Here is a 14430-nt window from a genome sequence, read left to right as displayed (position 1 = left end):
GCACACATGTATGGAAATTACGAACTCTTTAAGTACTTCAGATTTTAATTACAGAATTATAAATCAGACCTGTAGCCTCTCCTCAAGCAAGTAGCAAGTTTGGGGTTGTTTGTTTTTGTTGTTGTTGTTCGTTTGTTTTGCTTTTAACAGAAAGTTAAGGTTATTCTTAGGAGAATTTTTAGTCAAGATATTCAAATGAAAAGGGAGTTCATTATTTACATGCATAGGTGTAAAGTTAGTCATTATTCTTTATGACACTGTGGAGCAGAATATCAAGCAGAGTTATTCTGCAGTAGTTTTTTTTTTTTCTGAACCTAAACTATATCCAAACACTTTTTCCTGGCTTGAAGACCATTCACGTAATATGCAGAAGTAATAGGCTGGAAGAAACATGCTGGTGGAATTCATCAAGAATCAGCCCTGGGACCAATTAAAAACATATTTTCAAGAATGATCCTTGTATAGATGTTGTGCTGATGAATTCTGCTGCACGTAAAGATAAGAGGCATTGTCTGTACAAAGGACTATTAGAATATCAAACACAAAATAAAGGGAGCCATAAGAATTGTGGGAATAGAGGTAAATAAAACTTACTACTACTAATAACATATGTGTAAACACAAGAAATCCTGCCACTGTCTTGTGCTGTAAAGTTAGAACTTATCCAATAGGAAAGTCTTTGGTATACAAATAGAGAATAAAATGACTAATGTTGCCAGCGTAATTGAGTCATAAAAAGGCAAATGTGATTTTTCAAAGCACTGAAAATTATTTTCAGAAGAAAACCAAACATATTAATGCTGATTTTCATCTGTCTGCTGGAGCTCCAGGCACAGTCCTGGTCACTCATGTGCAAAGTAGTATGTGGGCTGTGGAGAAGTATTAGATTTGAGTCCTTCCTTGGTGTGTCCTACTCTATAAGCAATCTCCTTTCTTGTTTAAATGGGTGAGTGTTTACTCCAGCAGGGGGAAATGAGAAACTGAAGGCCATTACAGATGTCATAAGTAAGAGCTGCATTTTGAACATCTTTCCCTGCACAGGAAAATGGGCATATTAGCCATAGCCCTCCATGTCTGCCACAGAAGCTGAAAGACATGTGGTCATTTCTTGTGTTTATTAAACAAACAAACAAAACCAAACTATACATTTTAGTTTGTATTAAACATAAATCTATCCATGCATCCTTTTAAGGAACTTGAGACATAATTCTGTGTGGTGATTCTGACAGTAATTCATGAAAGATGATCAATGTTTTAACATTTATTCTCACTGTTAACTGTGGGCTTATGATTACTGGAATGCTGCTTAGGAGCAGGCAGTGATATTACCCATATATAAGCGGAGTGGTATTGACCGAACCTTTTCTTCATCCTGTGGGAGAGAAGTAAGCCCAAGAAAATCAAAACAAAATGCAGGAAAGAAGCATGTTCTCGGGCTCAGTAATAAGGCGGTTGGTATAAATGATCAGTGCTGCACACCCATGTAGGCATCCAGCTACTGCACCTACTTATAAGGGAAAAATTGGGCCCCAAAAATCTGATCCACCCCAAGATCCTCCCCTACAGTCAAGACATGAGTGATTTCTTTTAAATCCTTTGTAACCAAGAAGTGAATCACCGATTTTAAAAATAAATAAATAAATAAATAAATGTAAGCAGCTCACTGCTGTGCTTTTAGTCCAGTGCAACAAATGGGATTTTTGTCTTAGTATTCTTGCACACTTCTGTGAGTGTGTGTGTGAGCCGCTATAGCAGACAGATAGGCCAGAGGCAAATCCCCAGATTCAGGCTCTTCTAAGCTGTAGACAGCTCAAAATCCAAATTAGGGTTTTACAGCCTGATCTCTTCTCTAATATTTATTCAGATTTATGATAAATGTAGTACTTTAGAGCTAATTCTCGTTCATAATGTAGCTGTTGTTCAGCCGTGACTGTAGTGTATAAAAACCCCACATTTATCTTGGAGCCTGTAGACGTTTAAGCCTCTATGTTCTTCAAGGCTGTATTTATTTGTTTAGTCCTTTCCTTGTTTGATAGATGGCAGCAGATAAATGTTTCCTAACTGGGGATTTCTCATTAGTTTTTGCTTTTAGTATAATCTGTCATATGACAACAAATAACAGGGAATTTTTACACGTTCATGTGACTGTATTGCGCTTTCACTTAAAGCTGCTTCTATTTTTTCACAGGTGAGGTGATATACAAATATAACCTTATCCTTAAATACTGTCTTCAAAGAAAATGCATTTATGCTTTAAGCAGAGCCCTGCCGCCTTGTCATTACAGCCCCAGTGTTTTCGAAGAAGCCGTCTCGCTCTGCGATACAGAAGGTGGAGACTGGGAAGCTGGCTCTGCTAAGCCTTGCCTAATGCAAACTGCTTTAGTATGCACATCACATCATGCCGGCTATACTGCAGGGAGCAGGCAGTTATCGCACAAGCGTGCATCCTCAGAGCCAGGATAAACACTCCGTTACTCTACCTCTAAACTGCTCTTCTGGGAGGGACAGAAAATAAATAGGGAGCGAGAGAGGCATTTGAAGTAACCTTTTTAAGGAGGAGGCAGCAACCAATAGAGCCTTTTTTTTTTTTTTTTTCTTTTTTCTCTTTTATTTTTTCTCTCTCTTTTTTTTTTCCTACTTCTTACTTGAGAAATTCGTGTTGTCTCAGCAATTAAGGAGAAGAGCCAGCGTCTAGGGTTCCAGGCTGAGGGGGAGTAGCAACTTGTACAGGTAGGAAGCCCTTTCAACATCCTCTTTAATTCATGCAGCTCAGTTACTACTTGCTATGTTACTGTATGGTGCTGACTTCTGGAGACCTTGTGTCTGTTAGTCATCGCACCCCGAGTGAAAGAGACCTTGGGGAGCTTTAATTGCCAGTGACCTTCAGGGTATTTCTTGGAAAGGCAAAGGTACTTAGTGTTGTAAAGTAAAGCAATCTATACTTCCATCTGACTGCTTCGAGGTGTGCGTTTAGCATCAGGATGCAGCTGGGTGAAACTGCAGCTGTTACCCATCTTCAAACCCATATCACAAATGAGTAAAAATTAGCCATTTTATAATAACTGAAGCAGCTGCTCTGCATTTTTAGCAACACTGCTGTATTACTTTCCAAAACTTATTACCATAAATTCTTTGTGTGCTGGAAAGTAAGCAGATATGCTGTAGCATATTTGAAGTTATTTCAGCAATTCTCTACTGTATTTTCAGAGTAATTATGCATGTTTTATCAAGAGTTTTCTAAACTTTCCTGAGGCAGACATTTCTTATGTAGCAGATTAATATTGCTGCTAATAGGTGAATATAATAATTGTGAGCTGGTTTCAGTATTTGCCTCACAGTACTTCCTACCAAGAGCATGCAGGAATGCAGGCGCTGACTGCCAATGCTGAGGGCTGGGGTGGGATGGAGCCCTAGGTCACATCTGCTCATTTTATCTGCCTTAATACTGCAGAGGGACAAAGAGAGGAAAAGCCTGCAATCAGGCTTTGTGATCTTTGGTGTAATCTGGTGTGATCTTTCTTCCTAGTGTTTGTATTTGTGTGCATCCGCATGAATGAGCACGTAGGTGGCACTGGTTCAGCCTTTCTGTATCATGACAGTCATGTGACTTAATAAGTTTATAAAGAGCAAGAGTAACAGTTGTGTGCCATGAGGAAGCAAGGTCAGAGTTCAGGATTTGTCCCTATGAGGAATACCATGATATCAGTGAGACTCCAAAAGCTTCAGTGTTCCATCAATTTAAGTTGCAGTAAGGGACTCAGAGGCAAACTTTTGCAAGGTCTAGCATTCTCTTCTGAAACAGACCAGTGTTTGTGTACATGTATTTTCAGTGTTGGTTATTGTGTGAGCAAGGATGCCACATCTAAAGATTCAGTTGCTTACAGGAAAACCTGAAAGCAGTGTTCAAAACAGAGCTCAGGTACCACTGTTGTAATAAGAAATAAATACTGATAATAGTAGAGCTCTCTCTGATGATTGTACCCACACAATTTCTTCCTACATAATTGCTCTAGGCAGAGATAGTCTCCTGTATATTGTTTAAAGGTATCCTGTGATTTGTATCTGTCAAAACTATTGAGGAGGTGTAAATCCATAGTCTTCTTTCCAGTGAGCATAACGAAAAAACAATTCCAGGAAAATGAGAATTATATCTGATAGTAATAAAGCCTAAAGAGATAAAAAAGAAATAGCCTTGGAAATTAAAGCTGTGAAATAGAGGTGAGCCTGATCAGTGACAGGGGTTGGTTAGCGGACCTGGCAGCAGGTGAGAAGAGTTTTGCCATGTGTTTCATCTGCTTGAGAAATTCAGTGCTTGGGAGAATTCATACTGGTTAAATAGATAAATGAAAATAGAAAGGAAACTAGAATGGAAAAGTGATACCTTGGCTATTATTTTTCTTTATATATAAACTTTACAATACAGAAAATTACACCGGTGCCCTTCTGTTATTTTAATGAGTAGTTGTCTGACGAAGGACCAAAGTGAATTATTACCTTAAAAAGGAAAAGAGGGGTTGCAAGTTGAGCATACCTTAATTCGTTTAATTAGAAACTCTTACAAAATGCAGGTTTCAGAGAAGGTGAAGGCAAAAGATAACTGGTTGGTGGCTTTTTGTTCTTGTTTTTAATTAATTAATTTTTTTATCCCAATCCAAATGCTTTCCCTAGGAATATGTTAAATCCTCATACATTCAGTAAACACTCAGTTCACATTCAGTAAAACTGATGAATAAACTCAAACCTTACATTTTATCTTTTATTTATTTATTCATTGTCACACTTTGTAGATGTCTGAGAAAGGAACAGTCAGAAGACTGTGCACTGGGTTAAATGGGTTTCTTCTCAGCTTGGCATTGCTTGCAGGTCTCCTTACGTTTCTGTGACTCACTTTGCTCATATGTTATGCATATATGTTGGCAGCTGCCTGTTTTGAAACATACTCTGTATTAGAGTTTTCAGACTATCCTCATTCACAAAAGCAGTGCTTTATGTAGAATTGCCTTTTTTACAACTCTAGGTCACCTGATGAATTTGACTCCAATAACCTTCCTTTTTATATTACACGTACCTTACACTCCTAAAACCCCGCTGAACAGCCGCTGTTTCCGTCATGACTGAGCTCTTGCTTCATTTACAAAACAGGGGGTAGAAATCCCTTTGAGCTTCAGTCCCGCTGAAGCTGAAGTTGCTTTTACTGCAGATAGCTCAGTGAAGATTGTGGAATACTCCTGTCCCACTGGGGAATCCCCTTACCTTTGCTGAGACTCTTCAGGATTTCCAGAGTCACTGCTAGCAAATCTAAGAAAAAAAGAGCTCGTGATGATGATAGGGTTTGTTAACCAGATAAGTAGACTGATCTGGCTACCAGAGAAGTTACTAGCTAGCATCCCTGACTGTCATAAGACACTATGGAGGTACCCCCTTATTCCAGTGCCTTTGACCAAATGACCGAACCTTTCTGCTGGTTCCCAGACCTGACTGGTGATGTTTTTTCAGTATACATATGGTACAAAGGAGGGTCAGCTAGTGCTATTGAAAATAAGGTGAGAAACCCTCAGTTTTGTTACTTGGTTCTCATTTCATGACATGAAACATGAGATCATTCACTAACAGCAAAAGTAAGTGGTGTTTCTTGGTGTTTTCTTTACTGCGGTATTGTTCTTTGACAACAAGAAATCAGCATTTCTGGAAGGTATGTTGCAGTGTATGAAATTCTGGGTGTCAGTGTACTTCTTTATTATTATGGGTCTCTAGAGTGACCATTATCTTTTGATCTAATTTTAGTTAGTTTTAATAAGCTCTCTAGTTTTGTAAGTGAAACAGTAAACATACAGTCCCAGTAATGTATGATGACTCTACAAATGCATACATAAGGATTTTCAGAAAACAACTCAGTGTGCTTTTGAGGGGCATGTGCAGCATTCTTATGTTGAACAGATGTGTTCACACTTGGGCATTAATTCTTTCTATTGTGAGCACGGAACAGAGCATGAAACTAGCTTTCCTTTGTCCACTGTCCAGGCATTTGGTAACATTTTCCCAGATGAACACCAGAGGTTAAGGTGCTTTTGTACTTTGCTTTGTATGGGCACACAAGATAAGAATTAATGGCTGACACAGGAGTTCAGAATTAGCAGTAAGGCTGACTACCACTGAACTTGACTGTCTTAAGAAAATAGTATGTTACAAGAGCACAGAACTTTTGTGATTTATTTAGGCAATAATCCCTAAGAAGCTAATTATTACCAGCAATTAACTGCTGGTTTGTTGGTTGCTGGTCCGTTAATGCTCTAACAAACTGACTGTTAACTGAAGTAACGTAACAGCAAATTCTGAGGTGGGTATTTTCTCCAGCTGTGTGTTCAGCATCGTAGATCTTCCTCTGCCCTAACCTTATTAGCAGCTAGCAACTTCCTAACTGTTTTCTTCCCCTTTAGTATCTTTGATGCTAGATGGAAAAGTTGTGATGCTGAAGTTGGATTTCTAGTATCTATAAGGCAGAAGTTTTGACAAAATGTTTTGGTTTTTCTTCTGAAATTTCATTGCAATTTCTGTTAGCACAATCCTATTTAAAACAAAAACAGAAACAACAACAAAAAATCTAAACTTGACTGACCTTTTTTTTGTGTGTGTAATAGAAAATTATGAATTTGGATATAAACTGATTTCCAGCCATATTCAAGCAGTCCTGGTAGCAGTGCTTAGCACAGAGATGTTTCTCTGGTATAGGCCATGTTTAGGACAGACTGAATTAGAAAAAAATATAGTGAGTTGTTTTGATCCTCTCATTATCCTCAGCCTGGTTCAGAGTTCAAAACTGCAGTGAATCACTGAAAGCAAAACTGAATGGTGAGAGACCCAGAAAATAAACTGTCAGCTGAGCAGCTGCTATTTTGGTAGGTTTATTTAAAGTCCCAAGATTGTTTAATGGTGCATTTTCTATTTCAGTGCTTTAGTGGCCAGAAAAAAAGAAGAAGAAACAAGATAGATATCATTGTTTCTCTTAAAATACTAGAGCTGTTTTATCTCTGTGGGCTTCACTAGTGTGGTCCAGGAATAGTCAATAGCTCAGGGTGTAAGTGTGCTTGTGTTGACTTTTCATTAATGGAATTGAGGTGGGCAGCTCTACTAGTATGATTAGAACCATCACAAAATCTGCCATGTTACAATGAAATGAAGGGAGATGGATTTAGGTCAGTATCTAATGAGTCCCACGTAGACTATTGGTAGAAGGAAAAGAGCACCTCACAAGTTAAGTATATAATCTAAGTAACTTATAAAAATGGTAATAAGAAAAAAGGCTCTGGTCTGTGGGAGCCTTGATTGCAGATTTCATGTTGTAGAAAAAAAGAAAAAAGATTTTTTCCAAATCAAAAGGAAATATGAGTATTTGCACCATAAAGGGATTAAACTCAGAAAACATGATATCCAGTTAGATATTCAGATTTTTTTTTTTTAAATTTATTTTAATAACATTACATTGTTAGTTTTGTACAATAAACACTGCTTTCAAGTACCTCTTTGGATAAACCAACTTACTGTTAAAAGTATAGGGGAGAAGGAGGATTTTTTCTGATCAGCACCCTACCTAGCAAGAAATAAAGCAGTAGGGGTTTATCAGTAAAGAAATGTAAACAAATAAAATTCTGAGAAGGAAATCTTTTGTCTTTATAAATAGTTAATCTGTAAATCTTCTAAAAATTAGAAGGAATAGACTACATAGCATATATGGTTAAGGGAATTGGAACCTGGCTTACAAATACTGCCTTTAAGTACACAAATATTTGTAATAAATTGTTCTTTGGTAAATTAATGGAAGTTAATCATCTAGTATCAACATTTTTCATAAGTGGGCATCATTCAGGCAGAGGGATTATATATGGCACTGTCATGAAACCCAAGTAGTTTATTGTGATTTTATTGCAAGAGAAACCAAAGGTCAACTGCTTGGATCTGAATTATCAGCTGTGTTGAAGTTTTCACCCTGTGTTCATCCTTGGGTGCCTCTGTAGCCACACGTACACACACAAACCCCCAAAACACCTGCACATGAATTTTTCTCACTGTTAAAGAGGAAAACTGCCCAAATACTTAGTCAACAGAGTTTCCTGAAAAGCTACTTGTACAGTGGACTTAACATGAGGGATTATGAACTTCCCACCATATTCTCTATTCCACCATGCCAGAGTTGTTTCTTTTCTGTTACTGGGTGTAATAACAGCCTACTGGGGTATCTGTGCTGCTGTTGTATTTGTTTTGATTCATAAGATGCTGAGCTCTGTAGGTACTTTTAAGATGTTGTTCAGAAAATATTTTTTTGAACTCATTCCCCCCAAATGGCCCTTGAAATACACTTTGTGACTAGAATTTACAGACTTAAAGAAGAGACTGCTGTTGTTTCCAAGTAGTACTGTACAGAAACCAATACTTGGTGGAAAGTAAGTGATAAATAATAGCAAAGTAAGGGTAACATCTCCTTTGTGTGCTATGTCCTTGAGTAGCACTGGCTCACTGAATAGCATCCCTTTGGTATTCTGGGTGAAGTATACCAAATGTAACTGTTGTCAGTTTAGCTTCAGAAGCTTCTCTTGGTGGTTAACTGCTAGCCTGTGGAAGTGTGATGGCTGAAGAGTTCACCTGGGTTTGCAGTACTGGCACCTTGGCCAGCAATTTTTTGCTTCGTGAAATGCATACACGTAAGATGGGTAGGATGGAGTTCTTTATCTCCTCTTAAGCCAGCAGCACTAAAATCTCTGATGTTCCTTCCAGTCAGTCAATTTTCACTTCTCACTAAGGGCTGCACCCCTATTATATCAATTTTAATGGTGTTGAAGTTGTACGATTTGTGTAAAAGGGATTTAGATATCTGTACCAATGATACTACCATGAGGGACTTGACTATGCTATTTTGTAAGTAAGTCACTTCTCTATGTGGCACGTTACTTTCACTCTCTGTTGGTACATATGGAAGTCTGGTATTTTGGGTAGTCATGGGAGTAGCAATGATTGACACCTTTTACTGGGGACTTTTTCAGCTAGGACATAAGGAGCAGTGAAAGGGGTTCTTGAAATCTTGTAATTCTGATCAAAGAATAACTTAGTGAGAGATGTAGTCTCTGAAATCTGAGGATATGTGAATTTTGGGTAGGGTACACTTCATTCCTTGAGGTTCTTTAGCTAAAAACCATACCAAACACATTATCAGTAATTATCATCAGAATTTCAACTGGTATGTAATTTAACATTTTAAGGGTTAAAACAAAGTCAACAGGCAACAAGTAACAAGCATAGAATGTGTTCTTTTTCTTTTCCTATGGCTTACCAACTTCTAGTGTCATTGTACAGTGATGCCACTCATGAAGTTTTCTTTTGTCCATAAAGAACGAATGATGACTAATCAATTGTTTTCTTGTGTGAATGGTTTTGTCAAGATATTTCAGTTTGTATTGATAATTGATGAATTGTACACTTTAAACAAACAAAAATTAAGAAAAAATCATGCTCATGTGCCATAGTGCTAGAGTGTTCCCAGGAGAAAAAAAAAAAGAAATATCAGTCTGGTTTAGGTCATGGGCAATGACTGATGTCTAAGTTGCAAAATACTCTTTTAGGATATTGAGAAGAAAATAACAAGATGATGTCAGTTTATGTCTCTTTGATGTTGATTCTTTATTTAAACACGTTTAAAAAACAGCTGTCCTATATAATGGGCTGACAGGAGCAACTTTGAGTATCCCTGGACAGTAAACATTTTTCCTGCCTTGACTGTTGAAATTCTTAAGAGATTTACAGTAGGCCATGTACTCCAAGAGCCTGTTTCTCTTTCTGCCATAGTCCTTCTTCATGTGTGTCTTTCCTCTCAAATTGTTTCAGATAATTTGACAGGGAGCTGCAATATTTCTTTATTTGAAAGCTAAATATATAAAATTACGCACAGAAATGATAGGGAGATTAGGTCATAAAAATCTTCAAATCATGACTATGAATGACATAACTGAGAGGAAAAATAAATGAAACCAACGAAAACTGTAAGTGTTCTACTTGCCCTTATGTCCACTTAGATTTTCAGAATCTCAGTTATTACAATCCTTTGGACTGGTCTGTTTGGTGGCTGTTTTGACAATGGAAGAGTTTTGCTATTAGGCTCGGGTGAATCCTTTGGGAGGTTCTGGGAAGAGCTCCAATTCTTTCTCTTTTCTATCAATTAATTATACTCTTGCTTGAAGTTCATGATGCTTGCATAATTATTTTGAAATGTTTACATTTACATTTTAAGGAGTAACACTGTATGTCCAGCAAACATCATATATCAAGGAACTGAGATTCTGAAATATTGAAATATTCTGAAATATTTTCATTGGTGAAAAGGGCAAATAAAGTCTTAAGTTGTGTTGGTTAAGGTATTTTCATTAGCAAAGGAAATAGGAAATATATTTGCATGAGTTCTTGCAGAACCCTTAATGTAGGATACTTTCAATAATTCTTTTTGTGAATTCAAACTGGAACAGGTGGCAAGAAAGGTAGATAGGACACTTGGGGAATGAGAAGCCTTTCATAAGACGCTGTAAGACTGCCTTGTTTTGTCCAGACAAATAAATTTATAAGGATGTGAACAGTAAGTTAAAGGCTAATGTAAATACATTTAAGATGGAAATAAATAGGTGTCTGACTCATAGAGGTTTGATATTCTGGAGAAAATTGTAATGACTTTTTGTCATGGTTTTGCAATGTTGTAATTTTGCTATCAGTATTCCACATCATAACATCATGTTAAGCATAGATAATTTTGACAAATCTGCTGCTCACAGAAAGAAGACTGAATGTCCCAGGGAACACCACGGTCAGTCATATGACCAGGACTATATAATCTCACTTCAGTGCTGGACTCGCTCTCTTGGATCCTGCCAGCCAGGGGGAGAGCCGTGTGGGAGCGTTCCAGCCGTTTCGCCTAGAGTTACAGTAGGCCTCTCGGTTTCGGGACTCACTCTCTCTTATTTTACTTGATTCGTTAGCCTTAATTCCAATTATATTGTATTATATTGTGTTATTCTGTATTCTGATATAGTATTTAGTAAATAAGTGTGACTCCTTAGATCGTTGCCACTGTATTTATTTCCTTTTCCCTGTTTTTCTTTTCCTTCTGGGCCAGCGGCCTGCAGGCCGACTGCCCCCTGTCATGGGTGCAGGTAGATTTTAGGGTAACCTATGACACTTTTTAAAAAAAAAACACCACAAAAACAACAAACCCCTCTCCCCCAATCTAAATGAACCCCAAACTAACCAGTTTTCCAGCTGGGGAAATAACTTCGTCTTAAGGGGAAAACCTAATCCACCTGCCTATGATTAAAGGGAGCTAGCCTCAAGAGCAATGTTTCCAAGCACTTAAAAGAAGATGCTAATATTGAAATCAGTTGTATAATTCAGATAGTGCAGTGTTCAGATATGCTTCAGTCTTGATTTACTTCACTTGCAATGAGGATATGAGAAATCAGCATAAAACAAAAATTGCTAGAATAGCATTTGTTGACTGGAAAAAGTTTTAATGTTGCAATGGCATCTTGCAATGTTAGCGCAGCTGAAATTCACTGATATATTCTTTATTCTCTCCTTAAAGGTATACTCTGCAAAGATCTTGCTGCATTTTTTGTTTAGATAAATATTTGGTATCAGTCTACTTTTAATCTGATTGTTCCCAAATTCCATGACTTAGATCTAAATAGGCCACAAACTAATTGCAAATAAAACTAAGACAGGCCTGAACATCTTTCATCTACTTAAGAGTTTGTCCTAATATACTGATAGATTCCCATAAAATTGCTATTTTCCTCCTATGTTGCTAAACTGAATATTTAGCTGTTTATTTTTATGGGATTTTAGTTTTTTGTTTTGTTTTGTTTCCCCTCATAATAGACTTAATCTAATTTCTTGCTACTCTTGGTCATGGACACTTCTCCCTTGCTGAGCTGAATTGGCACTTCGGAAAATAGCATCTCATTCTGGTGTGTGAAATCATGGGGCATGGAACTGGAGGAGGTGGTTTATACCATTTAGTACAGCAGGGGAAAGCTGGTTAGAGAGAAAAGAGAGTGAAAGCCTCAAGTAACACTGGCAAAGGAAAACTAGAATGGAGTTGGAAGAAGCTGGAAGATGAGAATGTTGGCAAGGGAAAGGAGGGAAAAAACTAGAAGACAGACCGAGATAGAAGTGGCAAATCATCCACTTCGAATATCCTTTTAGGCTAAGAAGAATTTTTACAGAGTAAAGATATATAAACAATTTTTATTTTTATTATTTATTTAGAAAACCTTGTGGAGAGCTAAATATGAGACAACTAACCTGTGTGCTGGCTTATTCCTTGGAGGTAATTGAGGAAAAACTTGCAGTGACACTTGTTTAAGACCACCTTGAACATCTGTTCACTTGACATGTGAAAATCGTAGTCTCCATGGGATGTTTTGCCATCTCAGACATTTGATCTCACTCTATCCCTTTCCAGTTTTTCTGTGATCACTCTACCTTCAGGCTACTTTGGGCTAGAAACAGCCACCTCAGTAGGAAACTCTCATCATAGAATCTTAGAATGGCTTGGATTGAAAGGGGCCTCAAGGCTCACCAAGTTTTGAACTCCCTGCCTCAGGCAGCATTGCCAACTGCTAGATTAAGTACTAGATCACATTGTTGAGGGCCCAATCCAGCCTGGCCTTAAACGCCTCCAGGAACAACTCCTAACTCTCCTGAATTAAGAGGAGGAAGTGGTGCTAAGAATAACTTTGTGTAAGACCAGTGTGTGTCCGGAGTGAAAAAAGGTACACAGGAGTGTTGCTGGATTAGGGAGCCCCCAAAAAACAGATATGAATTCTCTTACCTCTTGTGATGTTGCAAGATTATCTCATTCCTTCCCAAGGATTCACGTTAGCATCCATGTCAATTTAAGCTTAGTAACCTTGGGAGAGTGTCTTTTATTCTTTCACTCTAGAATACTTGTGGCAGAAAGCATCTCTCTCTGATCCCTGCCTGCATACATCCAGGAGATAGTAATAGAAATTTATCCTTTTATTCCACAATGCCTGAGGGTACTGGAGTGGCTCTGAGAACAGATAATAACTGAAGTCCCTCAAATACTGTCAAATGGTAATTGTAGGCTTAAATTGTGGTTTTATTATCACAGCACAGTATTGCCGAGAGGGACTCCTTGGAATCACCATGCCTGAGTAGGCCTTTCCTTTCTTTTCTTTTTTTCCACTCCCTCTATCTTGAGCTTTCACTGGATTATTATTTTTACTTTAGTATTGCAACCTGTTTCTCTTTAGTATTGCTGCTGATTTATTAGTTGTTATAAGTTGTATTACCTTGTTAATGGATAGCAACTAGGCCAACAGCATTAAGAACCAAATATGTGCTCTGTAAGAATGTGTGATTGAAGAAGAGAAAGGAATTTCTTATGAGATATAGTCCTATCCAAGGATAATGTTTTATTTTGTTGGTTTTGTTTTTATGTTGGCCCTACGCAAGTTGTTCTAAAAATGGAGGTCATTGCAGGAAGTAATTTTCTATGCATACTTTCACAACTAGTCAGTCCTGGTGACAAGAAGACAACTCCTCCATTAGTGCAAAGTAGCCTTGCCGTTGTTTTCAGAAAATAAATAAAATGCAACTCTTCAGCAGGCTAAAAGGCTGCTATAAAAACAAAGAGCTCCCAAATCCCCCAGCTGTCTCCTTAAAATACATTAGTTGAAAAGACAGACTTGATTTTGATGGCAGCTTGAGTACTTGAGAAAAAGTAGCAAATAAGGGGAGCCTTGTCTTTTGAGAGAAATATTCCAACGTAATAATTTAAAACTTCAAACTTGAGTATTCTTCCATGAAAACTGAAAATTCTATTTCTTATGTATTATGTAGAGAATCACTGCACCATATAGAATAGCTGTAAAGGACTGATTAGGAAATATACACTTCTAGTACATTCAGAATCAGGAAAAGCAGATGATTCCAGAAGACCAAATGTACAGAGATGACTCTTCATATCTGCCACCTCTACTCACACCTTTTGAAATCTCTGCCTGTGCCTCATAAAGGGTTTCAGCTCTTCCCTATTAAGAGTCTGTAGCTTGAATCACAGAGCTGACAAACTTTCATATAATTTTATCTCAGAGTATTGCTTGAATTGCTTTAGGATAAAGTGTCCTACTTCAGAGAGATGCGGGTCTTAACCTGGGCTTTTTGAAGTAATTATTTTTGTGCAGGTGTGAAGAATACATGATTGTGTTAAAATCTGTCTGCTTTATAACCCACAGTAGTGAACGAGGAAGAGAAATAAACCCAACCAGAAGATAAAACCCTACTATGGGTGGTTATCCAGAGACTTGCATTATGTTAGCTTAACTGATAGACTTAGCAACTCTAGAATAAGATGCCTGTTTGGAGGCATTA

The 14430-nt window shown here is 37.7% G+C and overlaps 1 protein-coding gene across 1 annotated transcript in view; it reads left to right on the top strand.

Moving 5' to 3' along the window:
* Window positions 1-2381: 2381 nt before the first annotated feature.
* TENM1 (teneurin transmembrane protein 1) overlaps window positions 2382-14430 on the top strand; it is an 813967-nt gene continuing 801918 nt past the window's right edge. The window contains exon 1 of the mRNA XM_072336858.1: window positions 2382-2730. The gene's annotated coding sequence lies outside the window, so the exon portion shown is untranslated. The remainder of the gene's footprint in view (window positions 2731-14430) is intronic.

Source organism: Excalfactoria chinensis, chromosome 4 (genome assembly GCF_039878825.1).
Source record: "Excalfactoria chinensis isolate bCotChi1 chromosome 4, bCotChi1.hap2, whole genome shotgun sequence".
Lineage (NCBI taxonomy): Eukaryota > Metazoa > Chordata > Aves > Galliformes > Phasianidae > Excalfactoria > Excalfactoria chinensis.
Note: the sequence above shows the minus strand (reverse complement) of the source record. Positions and strands in the feature narration are given on the sequence as shown.